General features: G+C 37.3%; 1 non-coding gene across 1 annotated transcript; it reads right to left on the bottom strand.

Annotated features, from left to right (window-relative positions):
* Positions 1-5,911: 5,911 nt before the first annotated feature.
* Positions 5,912-5,983, bottom strand: Trnat-cgu (transfer RNA threonine (anticodon CGU)). The gene has a single exon. It is a non-coding gene; the product is annotated as a tRNA-Thr (tRNA).
* Between the last annotated feature and the right edge of the window lie 7,041 nt (positions 5,984-13,024).

The raw sequence follows: 13,024 nt of genomic DNA, 5'->3' as shown, positions 1-13,024 counted from the left end.
CAAAATTCCGACTGTCATAATTACGAATGACGAAAATCACGAAGATTTATATTTCCGAAAACCCAAAAAGCCGAATATTGTAAATTCCGAACTACATAATTCCGACTATAACAATTCCGATGGTGGCAAACATCGAATTTAACATTTACGATTTTCAAAATCACGAATTCGGAATTGCCCTTATTCCGAATTAACGTGATTCCTATTTTAAATATCCCAATTTTTAAATTTCCACTTTTCTGGCAACAGTTCGTTTTCTTGGGGGTCGCAGTTCTAACCTAACCTAACCCACTTCTAGCAACAGTTCGGGTTCGCAGGTTCGCAGTTCTGTCTAATTTATTTATGCCGAATTTTTATGCCAAACATATTTTATGCCGAATTTAACATGATGCGGCACGACAGGTACCCGTAATAATTACTAAAACGTGAGTCTCATTTGAATATCACGGATTTCATTTTTCCGATCTTGTAAAAAACCGAATTTCTGAATACCGAATTATTTTATTTCCGATCGGACAATGATTTTTCAGAATTTAGGAATTCGGAAAAAAAAATATTTTCGGAAAAGTGTAAAATCGGAACTTTAAGCTTTCTATCAAGTGACAATCGGATTTTAAGTTTTCGGAAATAGCACATTCGTGATTTTATTCCATCGTGTTTTTAAAAATCGTAATTTTGATATTTCGGACTTATAAATAATCGGGATTATGAAAGTCGTGGTTATAAAAATCGGAAAAACATATTTCGGAATATTTGGGTTTTCCCATCAAAATCATGTCATCCAAATCGGTCCTCCAGTCAAATCAGTCAAATGACGCCGGCGGCGGGCAGCGTCTGCCCCTTTTTTTTTTCGGAGTTTGAAATGCATCTGCCCCTACGACTTGTTGATGGTCATAGCGAAGCAGACGCTCACGGGGACCTGTAGGCGCTTGAAGCGGAACGGGAAGTTGCTCGGAATGAGAAGGATACGCGGGATGAACACGGCTTCTCCGGCGCCACACTCCGTCAGGATCTGCGCCTACATATGTATTACGTACGATATATTTGGGATCACAATCGAACTCGCGCTGGCTTGCCGTTTCAGCCGAAAGCGAAGCGACCTGCCTGGCTAGAGCGCCACTGAGTCTCTCACCGTGGTTTTTCTCAGTCTCCTGAGACCGTGCCCCTTGTGGCCGCAATGCATTGCGAGACTTTTGCGAAAGATTCGATTTTTTTCGGCAAGGCATGGTAACGCGTTTAAGTCCCAAATCGTTTGACATTTACTGAAAAATGATTTTTTTAAAGTACCCACCTTCGTGACCATTATTAAGAGGAAAGGGCACGGCCGCTTCTCCATGCAAACGCAGTCTCCATTTTTTTGGTTAAAAACTACCCTATGTTCTTCCACGGGACTCAAACTATCTCTATACCAAATTTTATCTAAATAGGTTTAGCGGTTTAAGCGTAAAGAGAAATTAAAAAAAGTTTTTTCATATTTTTTGTGTTTTCACTCGGGAATGGTATCATTTTGATATCATAAATGAATTCGGCATACCCGATTTATACAAAATCGATACCTAACTTGGCCTAGTAGCTAAAATGATATAGTTATCAAGATAAAGTTTTTAACCGCTTTTTCACCACCATGGGGGATGAATTTTTAAAAACGCTGAAAGTAATTTTCTTGCTTTTTAATATAATAACGTTTTGCAAAGTTTTAAGTTCCTAGCTTAAAATAAAATTTGCACCCCAAGACAAACTTTCATCCCCTTTTCAACCCCCTGAGGGGTTAAATTTCCAAAAACGTCAAAATTAGTTTTTTTGTAATCGTCTATCATACCTTTCTAAGAAGTTTCAAAGCATTTGTAATGGATTCAAACTTTCAACCCCCTTTTAACCCTGTTAGGGGACGAATTCTTGAAAACGCTAAAATCACTTTTCCTGTATTATAATAATATGCTCATTATACAAAGTTTCAAGTAACGCACTCAAAAAAAAATTGATCTCCATACAAACTTTCAACCTCTATTTCACCTCCTTAGGGGATGAATTTTCAAAAACGCTGAAATTAGTTTTCTTGTATTTCAATAATATATCTTCTTACGAAGTTTCAAATTGCTAGCTTAAAATAAATCTTGAACCCCATACAAACTTTCATCCCCTTTTTAACCCCCTTAGGGGTAAAATTTCTCAAATATTTTATAGCCTAAAACCTGGCCGTGGATTTTTTCGACAGATTAGTAAAGTTTGCATCAAAATCCGTTCAGCCGTTTTCATTTGTAGCGCGTTCAAATAAACAGACAAACAGATAAACAGATAAACAGACAAACAGATAAACAGACAAAAATTCTAAAAACTGTTGGAATGTGTTCTGTTATCGATTCTAAGTATCCCCAGGCAATTTTTTTTCGAATATCTTCCATGTACAGACTTTCGACCCTCTTCCGCTTTATTATATGTATAGATTTACAAATAATGGTTACATTATTTTATCTTGCGGAATTTTCTGCCAGTAAACTTCTAGAGTTAGACCAAGCTAAGTTGGCAGCGATTTTGATATTACAGACTGTGCAAGTGTTATTTTAAACGTCAAAATTCTATGAAATTAAGACGTTTAAATATTACTTGCACCGTCTGGGCTATCAAAATCGCTGCCAACTTAGTTTGGTCTAACTCTACTTACCCCACCATGCAAAACTACAAATTATTATTTTTGTAGTCTGATCTGATGATGTGACAAGATTAGCAATGTTATGAGCACCTAAAATCAATGTCGAAATGTGCTTCGTATTTTCCGAATCGTAGAGTCATCTCTTCTAGTACCTAGGTAATTTCAAACAAGTAACAGTCGCAAAGTGTTGACTCCACTGACTCGGCTTAACTTTATCCAGGGCTCGGAACCGGTATTTTTTTAAAACCCCGAAATAGCCCAATATTTTGAATTTTTTTATGCTCATTACGTAGGACTGAATCGTGTATTTAGGAAACAATTTTGCATTATTAAAACGTCCCATTAAAAATGAAATTATAAACAAAAGAGCGAAAAAGAACGTAATAATACCGGTATTTTTGTATGGAGCAAATACCTGTTTCCGACCCCTGACTTTATCTGAACCCCTGTAGGTTGTTTTTTTTCTAGAAATACCTATATCTTCTGTTGAACTTTGTATCGCTAGCGATTTTAATTCCAACAGAGCGTATGAACGTTAATACATTTAAAATATACGACATTATAGATTATACAGAGTCTGATGACGATACAAAAATTCAAAAATGGCGTAATGACGTTAACAAATATAAGATATACGACGTTTTAGAAAATAGTCACTAGTTAATATCACTCACTTTTAAAAGGTCATACGAGCGTAGAAAATTGTTGCTTATAAGATTTTACAATTTTAAATGCATGTCTAGTGCATTCGGAAACTTTATAAGTCCGAAGCTATGCGTCATTGGCAGCGGGAAATTGAATTAATTGGAAAAGTTTTGCAATCTGTTACTTATAAACTTCCAAGTTAAACTTTGAAACAGTCCGTTTTGAGGATGTTTCCAACTGATTCGTTCAGTTTTGGCAATATCCAATTTTTTAAATTAGTGGTCCTTAACAAATTTATTATTACATATTAAACAAATATAAATAATATCAGTATTTAAACGTATCTATAAAAACACTGGCATCTGCCACTAGTTTTCTTCTTCTGCGTAGAATAATAATTACAATAATTTAATTAAGTAATTTAGTTAGGTTAGAACATTAATTAATACTATAAATACCTAAACTATAAGTTAAATTATAAGTAGTTTATAAATAAAAATAAGTAACGCATGTATACTTACAATATTTCCTAAATAAAATAAAAAGACTGTTATAGTTATAGAGGAGCGGGGCATCCTGATACAGGTTCATTCACCTAAAAGGAAGTCCCAACCACTGATGGCAATTTGTAGATTAAGCTTACAAGGAAATAAAACAATTTTCATTTTTTTTATAATGATGATGATTGGTAAAAACTATCCTATGTCCTTCCCCGGGCCTCAAACTGTCTTAATACTAAAGTTCATTTAAATCGGTTCAGCGGTTTAAGCGTGAAGTTGTAATAGTAGTAGTCTCGGATAGGCCCCCAGAGGTCCCTAACCGGTTCAGTTTCTGGCGTATTTAATGTTAAGGGCAACCGCAGCTTGCTCACTGCCTAGGTAATTGCAGGTATCTAGGGCGGGGCACAGACTAGATAGGACAGAACTTCATGCTTAAATTACATAAAGTAAAAGTAAAGTAAAGTATTTTTTTAATCAGTCAGTTACATCGATTTAGTGGATCACATTAGGCTAGGCCTGTCCCGTGACCACGTTAGCGCATTATATCAATAGCGATTTTTAGGGTTCCGTACCCAAAGGGTAAAAACGGGACCCTATTACTAAGATTCCGCTGTCCGTCTGTCCGTCTGTCTGTCACCAGGCTGTATCTCATGAACCGTGATAGCTAGACAGTTGAAATTTTCACAGATGATGTATTTCTGTTGCCGCTATAACAACCAATACTAAAAACATAATAATATAAATATTTAAATGGGGCTCCCATACAACAAACGTGATTTTTTTGCTTTTTTTTTTCGTAATGGTACGGAACCCTTCGTGCGCGAGTCCGACTCGCACTTGGCCGGTTTTTTTATTCATGAGTTCTATCACGTCACTATCACGGTTCATGAGATACAGCCTGGTGACAGACAGACAGACGGACAGACGGACGGACGGACGGACGGACGGACGGACAGACGGACAGACGGACAGACGGACAGACGGACAGAGGAGTCTTAGTAATAGGGTCTTAGTAATAGGGTCCCGTTTTTACCCTTTGGGTACGGAACCCTAAAAAGACGGTGTTAATTTGGCACCTTATTTTACCTGGTTTTAAGATAATCACAATTATCACAAATAAATTCCGCTCAACCCCCCAAATTTCCCTCTAAAATAAGAATTAAGCGGTTTTGACCTATTTACAATATTAGTGGTGAATGGTGATAATTGCTACAAAAGTTCCAAATTTTAGGTATCTACGTCAAACGGTCTCTCACAAAAACGCATTTAACTGATTTGCAAGATTGAAGTAGTAATCCCATTCCGTGAACAAAGTTTTGTACGGAACACTAAAAACTAATTTTAGGACGCAACAGACTTGATCTAAACACTCGTTTATTTTTATTTATAAAAACCTGAATTTTATAAAGGTTTTATAAAGGTTATTTACCCTCATATAATATTGACGTCAACATCGAAAATACACCAGAGGGGCCTACCGCGAACCACATTCGACGTGTTGCTTCTCTGTCACACTTACGTACGAATTTACAAGTGCGACAGAGAGGCAACACGTCGAACGTGGTTCGCGGTAGGCCCTCAGTTTAGCAAATCTAGGGGTGCGAATCTCCTCGCTTCGGGCAAACTCGGCTCCGTTCGGCTTAGCATTGCTCCGAGCAATTATTAGGTTTGTCACAACTTGACGTCCCTTTGCGTGCACAACCACAGATAAGATAATGACTTGAATTTTGACAACCCTAAATAGCCGAAAGGGATAGTTCTATATATTAGAAAGGGACAGCATTATTCGACACTGAACCGCTGTCAAACTTCGGTTTTGTAGGAAGTTTCCTTTCTGTACGGTAGTACTATTATTTATTCTGTGGCAAATCTGATTCCAAGTTGACCGTTGACCCTAGAAACTTGGTTATGGCGTAAGTTTAGAGGCCACTGCCCCAAAGGATATTAGTCAATGCTATTGAACAGTTAGGTAATTAGTGAGTTCAGGCTCCCGCCTAGCACTGAATTTCTTTTTAAATTTTAGTGACAAACTATTTTGTTACTACTTACACAAAAAATGGGATTATAAACTGAAATCGATAACATACACTAAGGAAAAAGTTACCAAGTCCACCGGTGGCCGAGGCGGGAATCGAACCCGCGTCTTCAGCTTACGCGGCTAACGTCCTGACCACTAGACCACCCGGCCACGGTGGTATTATTACGAGCCTATTGTGTCCCACTGCTGGGCAAAGGCCTCCCCTCTCTTCTTCCACTCCTCCCGGTTTTGAGCTACATCTGGCCAGTCGCTTAAAACGGAGTCCAAGTTATCCCGCCATCGCCGACGAGGTCTGCCGGATCCCCGGTTTGACTCGTCCCAAATTCTCTGGTGTACCTATGCTATCTTTGAAAGGCTAGGCGCCTTTGACCAACTAAGGGCGAGCAGTGTGTGCTTGCACCTCCTATACGAATCCTTTACCGGATTACGGTATAACGACACAAATCAAAAAATATTTCATAAAAATAATCGTACATCAATAAACGCCAAACTATCGCCAAACGTAAACAAAAATATATCGGGATGACAGATGCTACGAAAAGTCACGTGACTTTTTTCCATTATATCGTATTCTATCATCTTTGGATGTCTATCAAGGCTAAGGATGAAAATTCCGGAAAAAATCAAATGTTTTTGTTTCGGGACTTACAAAATTTCTTCGTTCAAAATTCGTTCTTTTCTGTTTTTTTTTTCAGTTCTATTCAGAAAAATTAAATACGTCACACACAATGCCACTGATGAGTGATGACAGTGTCAATGCCATAAACAAACACATTAGACATGCAACCTTAACCTACCTGTTTAAATTCCTAATTAAGTATATTGAAAAATACAGAAATTTTGAAAAAAACTTGTTTTTTTTTAGCTTTATTCATTTTTTTGGAAGTATTGTAACTGAAATTTGCATTGTTTTTTTCGAAAGAAACTTGAAAAAAAAAAATTCCCGGGTTTTTCAACGCTAGCTTGCCCCCCTGTTTACCTTCCTGCTTGATATGTCTTTAATGTGATGAGAAGAAGTTATTGAGCGGGAAAAGGGGAGAAATGCATAACAATGAGCCGAAATGGGACAGTGTCATATCAATTTTATCCAAATAATAATAAATTATGCATATTTTATGATTTATAAGAATTAACAAAAAATCTTTCACATAGCGGTGACTAAACGCAACGCGTAATAAATTAAATAAATCGATCGGCGATACGGATTACGGATAGGTACGAGACGCGCTAGTCACTACGTCACTAGAGTGCTGTAGATGCGCTGCGTAATGTAGGAGACTAGGAGATGCTGTAATTTGACCATCCTCCCGCGCGCCGGAGCGCTGTTTCACGTTCGGGTCATGTTTCGAGTGATGACTGCTGATGAGTGATGTGATATCTCAGTCTACGTTTTCGAAAAAGTGATTTGATATAGCATTACCACAGCATTACTTTTTGGAGCACTGTTTGCATGTCAAAAATAGCAGCGTTTTACCTTACAATAAAACGCTTATTAAGCGAAATACCTTATTTGAAGCCTATATTTTAATATTTGGAGAGAGCGATGCAGTTTGTCAGTGACGAGCGGTTCCGGTTCATGATTGTGCTGACATCTACCGGCATGTTTCCACTTTACCAATTTCAGTTTTAACCCCCTCCAACTCCACCAGCGACCGTGGCGTGCGGCCTCGGATTTAGTTCATTGGGTCTCAAAATATACCATAATAAAACAAAGTTGCAATATACCACTTACCAAAGGGTTGTTATTATTCCGATGTGTAATAAAACAAAGACATACACTGGTATCACTGGTATGCACTGGCATTGAACTGTAAAGACAGTAGATGTTGCTATTTGCATATTGCATGGTATAGGTTAAAATGCAGCGTGCCAAAAGTACCCTCAACGGGCATAATAAAATAAAAGTGATGTGGTTTATTGCAACTGAGTGTTGTAGCCACAGGCGAAGTTAAAAATATAGGCTTCAAATAAGGTATTTCGCTTAATAAGCGTTTTATTGTAAGGTAAAACGCTGCTATTAAGCTTCTGTACCGTTATTTGAAGCCTATATTTTAATATTTGAGACGTGTCTGTGATCGCCTGGTGGTCAGAAAACGCCAATGTGACTTATGTGACTCATTTATACTCATAAGTGAAACTGGTGGAAACAACTAGTACAAGTGCACTTAACAATCCGGGTACATGGATGAATGTGAAATAGACTAATGGGCTAAGTGTGAAGTGACATATTTTACTACACCTAATTATTTATAGGTGGGTAATTAGGGTTGTCAAAAACTGAATGTATATAGATATCAGTATGTTTATTAAAAATTATTTCTGACAACCTTATTATATTTTATTTCATCCATCCCACAAATGTATTCAGGCCATAATTTGTGTTTGTATTCTTTTTCAATATTTATTATTGTATTCAACGTATTTACCTTGCAACGAGGAAAATAAACCTTGATTGTTGAAAATTTTAAGTGTCATTTACCCATGTAATAATACCCGACATTAGTAATGATAAGGCAGGATACAATTTATTTTACAGGCACCCAAAAACGAGTTTTCAATACATTCCTCCGAGCCTCACTTGTTTCTTTTCAGGTAATTAACATGTAAAGTGCACTTGTCACCACAGTGTAAACGTGATCAGGGCTTTCGGTCAATCAATTAAAGGATTAACTCATTAGCTACCATTATTTTCTAGCTATGGTACAATCTTGAATAACAATTAGATCGTGAATGATATTATGTTGACAAGTTAATTTCGGTAGGGCTATAACAACTTTCTGTTGCCCATCTGAAGGAGTTACCTCAGCCAGGTACCCAACATGAACTCTCTGTCGTTGTGTAGGTACAGTGCTCAGCAGCTGAGCCTCAGCTATTCATAATGTGAATGCCCTTGTTATAGGTATATACATTTTGTATAAAACTAAACTTTTCTATGATAGTCGCTATGTTAGTAAAGCCTAACTCCACAGAGTATTCCAAAATATTCTAGGGCCTAAGCCCATACTAACCAACCTATTATGTGGTTTTATTTTATTACACGAGCAATAATTAGAGCCGGTATGGTAAGTATAATATTAATCCGAGAGCTGTATTACCGCAAGAATAACAGTAAGATGTTCCTCTCATTACTATTTGTGAAAATATGTAACATCCTGCAAGATGTATATAATATTAGTATATTAGGGCGTACGACATATATAACTTAACTTGGCCTTTGGTTTTAGATTAAACACGTAGTGACCGTATCTGATCAAAGTCATAAGCAAGTGCTGTATTATTGGTAATAAAAACCCCGTAAATTCCGGTTAACCAGCTACAACAACTGAATCTAAGCTCTGTCCAGAGAATTGCTCTTCCGCTTGGTTCTTTGTGCCGTTTGATATTTTACACATTAGGTACGCTTTTTGCGTTTCTGTTTAGCCAAGGTTTGGCCCGTGCATAGACGACAGATCTGCGTAGTGTTTCAAAACAAATATTTTCATTCGCATAATTTCAACCTATAACAGCCATGCCACCCGGAAGACGGCTACAAAGCTAGGGCGTTTTGTCTACCACAGCACCTTATTTCGGGATTACTTGTACTACCCGTAGTGCAAGCTCAAGAAAGAGCAAGATATATTTATATATAGATTATAGATTTAACTGATGTTATTATCTGGCGGGTTAGATAGGTAAGGTCAATGACCTTCGCGTGTAAAATGATCAGCCTTCAATCATTTGGCATTAAGCACCCTTCTTTTTATGTTTTTGAAGAGAAACGAAAGAAAGATAGTGATGTAGCTTTCAAATGAAGTGCCTTAAAGTGTCAAACGTGATTTGAGCACCAATTCAACCTGCCGCCTGGGCTATGGCGCAGGCACCTAGCTTTAAATCTTATCAACCCTCTATATTAGGATGATTTAAATAATAGTTATCTGAGTGAGCTTACTGATTCGCGCATGTATTTGTACCATTCTCACAAAGCTAATACTGTTTTTAAAATATTGTTACCAAAAACAATAAATATGGGAGGAATTTCACCGGACACCATTAATGAGCATTAGTACAGTAGTAACCATCGAGATTACCTTATTACTTCCTGAGTAATTTTTAGCTTTTGATATTTAGAAACAAACTGACCGTTTTTTATATTGTTGGATTTTAACCCATTGATACATGTATGTAAATTCTTTCAGCTTATTAACTTAAGGGATTGGATCAGTTTTCCAGAAAATGACCTTTGTCCCCATTCCTTAAAAACGTGCGAGCCTGCGAGGGCTCTGTTGTTAACCTGAAGTTGTCTAGGGAATCTAGGACATTTATATCATTAACGTGTGTTATTCATCTGGATTGATAAACAAAATGGCTTTGTTTCATTTGGACTGATACTCTGAGTAGATGAGTTGCAATGTGAGAGTCATACACATTTTATACATATAGTAATTTGATTACCTCGTTCACGTCTTTCCTGAAGACAATGCAAAGTTAAGGGAATCTAAAGTTAACTTCTTACAATGTACCCTTGCAGGTGGGATACATTGTATCAAACATTTATAATTATATGCAGAGAAGGAACCTTTCTCTTAATGTTTTGACCCACATGGGATTAATCCCATCATTTAAATGATGAATTTTTGGCCTGAGCCAGTCAAGAGTAATGTATTTCTACCTTTTAATGAATGAATAAACTGAAAATGAATGAAAAAATTAACAACTTCAGGCACTAGTGGCCCATTAACTTGCAATCGCAATGACTTGCATCATATGTGGCGCCGGGGCGGCCCGCTAGTTATGACAAACAAAATTAAATTTTAAAATTTTAGTTCAACGATTAGTATCATGAACTTTATAAAATCGTGACCTTGGCCCTGGCATAGGAATTACACAATTATTTGCTTGATTGAATGAACCGCGTCTGAACCCACTTCTAACCTAATCGATTGGTTTGTTAAAAACGGGGTTCATGGTGCTTATGGTGATTTCTAATCTTACTGCCCTAAAAGCCAGTTAACCCACTCAATGCCAGAGCGAACTACGCGTTGCTAGCGTAGCTAATAACACGAGAAAAACAGTATGTAGCGAAAAGCGTCTACGAAAGGGAACCCGCCTAGCGGGTCGCTGGCAGTGAGTGTGTTACTTATTTTATCTTTTTAGGGTCTTATAATATTAAGACTTAGGGTCTCCCCGGGAGAATTTAATGTTTATTAGTGAGGTGTGTTTTTGCAGCAAAACGAAAGTGTAAATAATTTCTCAAATGCCTTGCGTAGGCAGAGATTTACATGGAGGCGAATCATTTTTACACATTGAAAAACATGTATACTTGTATCATATTTGCTTTGTAGTAGCAATATTTGGTTAATAAACTCCTGAACTAATTGCTACGCGCTTGCACAGCAGGCTAATGTATATTGCACGCCTTGCGCAGGCATGTTGTATGATATTAATATACCTAGCTTAAACAGTTTTAGTGTAACTGTAACTACTAAAAACCCAGTAACAACAGTTCCAGAACAATGTCCAACTATTAGCTTTTCGCCCAATGACTAATCATTTTTACACGCCTTACGCAGGCGGTAATAAAAGGTCTTGGCGTTTGGAGCCATGTTGATTGTATTATACCAGTGTTATAGTATTTTGCTTCATCTACTAGCTTCTCATGATAATGAAACTCGCACGCCTTGCGCAGGCGACGGGTCTTCAGCTGGCTAAATAATAATATTCACACGCCTTACGCAGGCAGGAAATTTTAAGTATGTTATTTGAATTCTAAAGCATAGCACAGCATAGCTTATCAGCACATATTTTAGTAAACTTTCCGGCAATACCCGCTTGCGCAGTGGGTAATTGCTGTAGTATTTAGGGCTTGGCGAATATCCATTATATAAGTTACGTTATGGTGGTAAATTTCTCCACACCTTGCGCAGGTGGAAAATCTTAGAGTATGCTAAGTCAACAGAACATAATGCACCATTGTACTACTCTGCTTATGCAGCAGGAATGTATGCCTTGTGCAGGCAGCGGCTCCGTAACCACCAGACCTCCCAGCCTCAATTACGTTACTCAGTTTTTTCACAAGAGTTATTGTTATAGCAAAGGGTAAAATAGTGCCCCTCCTGTATGCTGTTATACATATACATATATATACGAAATCAACATTTTGTATGTATAAAAATACTTATTAACCAAAATTCATAACAACACAAACTGGATAGAGATACCTCAGTTTTACATACAAGAGTTTCACTTTCCAATCCCTTGCTTGAACTAGCAGGCAGCTTTTAACAGCTAAGTATTTATTGTTAGGTACAAAACCCATAATTGAAAATAAAATTCAAAGGTGCTGACGGTACCGTGACTACCGTGCAACCAAAGTTGGCAATACTTAAGAGAAAACTTTCCAAAGACTATAGACACAAAGATCGAAAAGGGAGGTTTTCGATGTAGGTTTGTTAGTTACCTTTCGCTCTTCAGAGCGGAAATAGAAGCCCAGCGATAGCTGGGCTTCGTCGACTTTAAGGCAGATAGGACCCTAGTTTGGAAGCGACTAGAGTAACTGTTTAATGGTGCCAATACCAAATATGGCATTTCTTTATTTTTGTGATATTTCGATTTCAATGCAAAGGAAAATAATTTTTATTACAGCAGCACAGTACCAGAAAATATGGAAATGCACGGAAAATATCAGGTCATAGGTATATCTCACTATCATTAACACTGTAATTACTTTAGCCTAAAAATACTAAATGCAAACACACAGTGATTACTTAGCATAAATTACGACGTCATAGAGCGCGTCTGTTTAAGACCTTTGAAATTAGGCAGTTCTATTTTGAAATAGAAACCGTTATAACCTCCCTTTCGGAGGACACTAAAACGGAGGCCTATAAATTGCCATTTTCACTTTTTCAAGGGCCTGTTCCGTGCCTTAAGACGAATCGATTCACGGTAAACAAAATAATATAAAAGTCGCTTACTTACGGCGACCGCTGCGCTGCGCTCGCGATGTGAATCGATCACGTGTCAGCTTCTCTAAACACGTTAACGAACCCGAGCTGTCCGTCAAATGTTTTAAATTTAAATTATATTAATAATCGAACGGTAACACCGTTTAAAAAAAAAATACTTTTAATTAGTACTTACAAAAAATTCTAAGAATTTAAGAATTTCTAAGAATTTTTTGTAGTGAACCGAACGTTCCGACAAACAGAACGC

Source organism: Cydia strobilella, chromosome 20 (assembly GCF_947568885.1).
Source record: "Cydia strobilella chromosome 20, ilCydStro3.1, whole genome shotgun sequence".
Lineage (NCBI taxonomy): Eukaryota > Metazoa > Arthropoda > Insecta > Lepidoptera > Tortricidae > Cydia > Cydia strobilella.
Note: the sequence above shows the minus strand (reverse complement) of the source record. Positions and strands in the feature narration are given on the sequence as shown.